The sequence below is a fragment of the Amphiura filiformis genome, chromosome 10, assembly GCF_039555335.1.
Source record: "Amphiura filiformis chromosome 10, Afil_fr2py, whole genome shotgun sequence".
NCBI lineage: Eukaryota > Metazoa > Echinodermata > Ophiuroidea > Amphilepidida > Amphiuridae > Amphiura > Amphiura filiformis.
In genome coordinates this window covers 68,117,495-68,123,494 of record NC_092637.1, presented here as the reverse complement: position 1 = coordinate 68,123,494, position 6,000 = coordinate 68,117,495, and positions in this window count along the sequence as shown.

The window sequence follows — 6,000 nt, the reverse complement described above, 5'->3', positions numbered from 1 at the left end:
TAATTTTAAGCTATTAGGAGAATTCAAAGAGAAGCCAGATTACATGGAAACAGCCATTTACACCCATTTTTTGTCAATTTTAGAAATATAGAAAAGCATAAGAAATGATAAGATGAAGGGAACCATTACATTAAGTTGAATTGGTTACAATCTTCCCAAAATTGACAGCCAAAGGTGTGAACAAAATATTTTTGGGTGGAAAATGCTGACATTGAAGATTTAAAAATGAATCATTTCTTTGGTGAATCTCTCTGCAGTTCCTGATTTTGCAACCTTGCTTTTGGCCAACAAAAATATAAACAAGATATTTTAAAATGCTCATTGTACTCTTAAAAGCCAAATTAAGTTCACATCTTTTGTTTATTAAAATCAATATGTTATCCTTTTAAATAATATAAGTCTAATAATTATACATTGATACCAGTCATTCAAAATTGACATGGTTTTACACAAAATAACAAAAACAGTGATTTTAGGAAAGGAAATAACTTGGGCCCATCATAACATTTGATAGGAAAGGTCTACTAGAAGGATAATTTACCCCCATTTTACTTCTTGGTAAGCCACAAAATTATACCATTTAAAGGAAGTGTCCGGCAATCACAACATTAAGCCTTATATGTTAGAAACATAATTATCAAGCACGAATCACATGGTTTTATTTCAAACAAACTCATATTAACCATAAAAACAAATAAAAACAGCCATCTCTCAACACGCGATATTCAAAATTCCCGCGCCGAAATTGTCTAGAGCAGTGACGTCCCAAAAGTTCAATGAAGCCTGTCGACAAATGAGCACAAATAATCATGACGTCACTGCTCTAGAACATTTTGGCGCGGGAATTTTGAATATCGCGTGTTGAGAGATTGCTATTTTTAATCGTTTTTATAGTTAATATGAGTTTGATTGAAATAAAACCATGTGATTCGTGCTTGATAATTACTTTTCTAACATATAAGACCTAATGTTGTGATTGCCGGACACTTCCTTTAACATAAAACGTTGATAACATTTAAATGGGCTATTTCAGAAATGAATGGTATCTCCCCTAAAAAGACATGTAAGTTTGTACCATAATTTTTTGGGAATTCCCAGACCAAACTTTTATCCAAGAAAAAATGGGAATTCCCAATAGTGAACAATAAAATGATTAAGTAATCCCAAGCCTAAAATAAAGCGGTGTCTTTTTCTTGGGAATTCCCATTTCTTCTTTAGGGTTGTGAAAATAATGTCCATTTTTGGGGTGAATTTCCCGAGCAAAAAATGGTTTAAAATTTTGGGAATCCTGTGTCTTCTTTAGGGGGGGGGGGGGTGCCTTTAATTTCTGGAATATAGCCAAATACATTTAACAAACTTAAATGAAGAAAATTCCAAATAATTATGTTACCCATGCCGCAGAATGGCACAATGCGTTCCATGCAGAATGCAAACAACAATGTACATTGAATTAAAATTTGCCAAGCATATAGCGAAATAATCAAGAGATACAATATTTTGCAACCATGAGTGACACAGAAACATGGTGGAGTCAGTATGCTTTGGTTCTACCTCATTGTAATCAATGCAGAAACATCTGATTATAAAAATACAGTCTGCTTTGTTTCATAATGTAAACAGCAGGGGCTTGGTTGGGAGAAAAGTAAAACTTTACACCAATAGAAATTGATCTCTGAAACCTGGACATTTGTTGCAATGTTTACTTTATCAGAAGATGGCAGTATATGAATGTAACTTGTGGATTTGCCATGTCAATTGTTCATTTGGGGGGCAGCAAACACAGTTTTACAATAATACTTGTATCAAAAACAATATTTTGTGTTCAGTAGTAATGATAAAGATTCACTGGTAGAATTATAAGAATATAAATCGCATAAATAGAATAGAACAAAAGGAAAGCAATTAATATGTGTATGCATTATTTCAGTTAGTTGAGATAAAGGAAAATTTTGCACACATGTAAAAGGCATGTATTTTGGGTTTTCAATAATTACTGAAATCATTGAAATGTTCATCCTCAATTTCATACACTGCAAAAACAAGTGTTTATATTTAAACACCATATTGTGTTTATCAGAGCAACACTTAATAAACACATAATTCAAATGTCCAGGTTTCAGAGATCTAACACTAATGTTCATAAATTAACACTTGGTGTTATATTACAAACACTAATGTTTGTAATATAACACCAAGTGTTAATTTATGAACATTAGTGTTAGAAAAATTAACATTAGTGTTAGACCATTAACATGAATTATGTGTTTATTAAGTGTTGCTCTGATAAACACAATATGGTGTTTAAATATAAACACTTGTTTTTGCAGTGTAATAACTAAGGCTGAGTCCCTCAACTGAACCCCTCCCAACGCAGCTGGTACACATGATGGAAGACAAAATGTAGTATACAAAATGTAGTATTTGATGACACCTATTCGGTTCTCTTATGCATTCAGCGTGAGTATCACAAATTTAGGCACTTTCTCATGCCCACACATCACGGTAGTTTTAACTTAAAATAACATGCCAAGGTAATGATATCACACACCATGATATAGTAAAATCTCACACATCAAATATAATCAGAGACAATGTTTTGTGTCTCTTCCCTCACTCCCCAATTCTTTTAGATATTCGAGCGCCAGGGCGTAAAAATAAATAACAATTTTATTTAGCAAACAATATTTCATTCCCGGTATGCCCGCAGTCCGTTCAATATCTCAAGCCAAGCAATTCTGAAAAATTGGCAACCATATGTTACATTGTTTGTAGGTTTTGGTACCATGTTTACTTAAAAAAGTATAGGGTTTTTTTTAGTGACATTTACATTAGAGCAAAATCAACACAAACTGCTTGATATATTCAGCAGCCAAAACCTCAAACACCATGATACCCACATTTATTTGAAGATGTGGACAGCCCTACAAAGATTGACTTGCATTACCTGCTGTTGATTTGAGCGTTTTAAAAGTGTCACAATACATGAACCATTTTAACATTAATTTTACAATTTGATTTTGGGCCTGTGCAAATTGATGAGAGCCCAGATTCAAACTCTACGACTCGAGGGACCTTGAAGTTTTTGTATATTGTGCATGTGAACACTGGGTTGTGTGGTTTGTAGCATCCCGGATCTCCCATCTTCCCTACCATTTGGACTAAAATATTTCATTTATGTTACAACAACTTTATGTAGGCCTACGTCAAGCATCCATAGAGCTTCCCAACGGTCCCCAGTTCCCACATTCACAAGTGAAATTACAATATCAAATGTATTTTATTTAGCAAGAAAATTTTTTGTCAACTGATGGGAAATTCCAATCAAGAGAATACTGAGTGAAAATTGTTGATAACTTAATTTCTACATGTACCACAATGACAAACATTGTATCAATCAGTGGTGTAGCATCATACACGTAGGGGTGAGCAGGCCAGGGTTCAAATGTTTTATACTAGTAACTCATACAAAGATTCTTGTCATTTGATTGGTCAATTACTATTGATTATTTTTGCTATATTAAGAAAAAGACTATTGGACTTACACACAGCTACCATGGCAGCCCTGACATCCGTGTGCGTATAGAGACCGCAGTGACCACCTTGACTCGCCAATTATAGGTGTGGGTGCCGCTTTGAAAATAAATATAGCTTATTATATGTTTCAATTTATTTCATTTTCCTGGTGATAGTGCAAGAAAAGGAATATACATGAATACATAATGGTCATTTTCATGGTAAAGGGTGTAACTTTGGATTTGTAACATTTTGATCCATAGAAAGCTACAGAATTCCGTGATTTTTGGCCACATAAGCCATCTAGTTAGCAGCTACCTTGGGTAGCATAATCATAATTGGGGGTTACTGCGTTCAGTTTTGGCAGGCTAAAATGTCCATAAATATGACCTTTTTGATGTACTAAAAAAACAGTAACATTTTTGTAAAGCCCTGTGTTTTCTTCAGTTCATGGATAATTTTTCTTATGCTGAAAGTGTAGTCATATGCTCAGTAAAAATTGCCACATTAGTTTTAATTGTGAACAGCCCTGTATTTTTGAGAACCGGACTTCCGTTAACAATTGTTTAAAACAAACTTTGTGGGTATAGCTTTAGTTCATTATTCTATGCTATTTCTTCATTTCTTCTTGATTCATAAGAGTTGATAACTTAACTTGAAATGGGTAACAAAAATTAGCTGATTTGCAAGCTTTTAAATTTTTTATAAAATCTTGACTTCATAGAGGCGATTTTCCGTTAACTCTTTTGAAGCCTCGGAAACAAACTGTTCAGCTAGCTCTGCTTGTGCAAATATAAATAAAAGAGCTCATCCAATCTATTTATCAAAATGTAGCAAAGTAGATCACTTGTTTTTAAACAGTTGAGATATACATCACCATTTAAAAATGGGACCCAATACAAACTTTCCGTTAACAATTGAAGCCGCCGAAACAAATGAAGTCTCCGAAACAACATTAAGATTAATGATCATCTTTGTACATCTAAATTGGTGTGTTTCATACTGATATCTGCATTGTAATTGTTACTTGATTGTGCAGAATGTCATCAATTTAAACAAGTGTTGATGATATTATGGTTAATGTTTGAAAAATATACTGATACCCAAGAAAGCTCGTTTCGAAGGCTTCACATGCAAGTTAACACCATACTTAACAAATGGGTGAAAAAATTAAAGTGTGATAAATCTACAATATCTGCTGCATAGAATCATTGATTCAATACACACAAGAAAATAACAGCTTAGATGATCCTAACAGTGTTCTTTAAAAAAAAAACTACTTTTGCAATGTTTAACCATTGTTAACATGAAACCTCCGAAACAAAAAAAATGACTTGCTGTGACAATTTACTTTTTGTCACAACTGAAATTCAATACTTAGAAGCAATTAAAGCATGAAAATTGGTAATTGTGATATTTTTTACCTATTTTTTCATGTCAACTTGTAGTAGTTATAGCCAAATATTTTGCTTTTATGATCACTTGTGTTGTTGTTAACCGAAGCCTCCGAAACACAAATCGCTTGAATTGCCAATTCTAAAAAAACTCCAATTTCTGTGAAACTTGGCTGGGAGGTTCCTTTTATCAAGTAGTATTTGTACATGAAGTTAGACATCCAAATTATTTAGGAACCCAATTAAAACTTTAAAAAATATGTTTAAGGTTGGGAAATTTCCATTGGAAATGAAACTTGATGTTAAAAAATTTCAAACCTGCAATTGCAAACATAGCAAAACATGGTATAAAATTTAACTTATATCTGTTGACTTACTTTGGAATGTAATTTCACATGTATTCCAGCTTTCATGTCATAATTTTCTGAGCTTATGTAAAATACATTTTTTCTTAGATTTTAACCAAAATGTTACGGAAATGTCAAATTTTTTTATTTTACTGGAATTTAAGTCTGCTTCTTTGCATGATTTCAGTAAACAGTAACATATTTAAGTGGTTTGAACTTTTGACCCTAAAAATCAAAAGTTACACCCTTTACTGTGAAAATGACCATATATGAGTTATAATATAAAACAAATATTTAATGTTTTTATTCGTTCAATGGGAAGAATATTCCATTCAGTGAAATAAGAACTGTTCCATTCAACTCGGCAAAGCCTTGTTGAATGGAGCAGTCCATATTCACCTCATGAAAATTTTCTTACCATTGAACCCATAAACATTCAATATTGGTATACGGGCGATGCCATACAACAAGGACATGACCTCAAAAATTCAAAATCATTCCTGAGCTTCCTTTCCACTTTAAAGTTATTGTTAACATATGCATGGAATGAGATATAAATTTTTTTCTTCTAATTATATCATATTCACAGGAAAAAATCTTGTTTTCTGAAGCTGTGATTTCGGAGTAAAAATCATGTAATTCCATAGTACATTTTTCACAGTCTAATATTTTTCTTCAAAAAAGTTGTTTCCATAAAAGTAAAATGAATTTTGGTGGTACCAATTAAGATCTTTCAAAATCAAAAG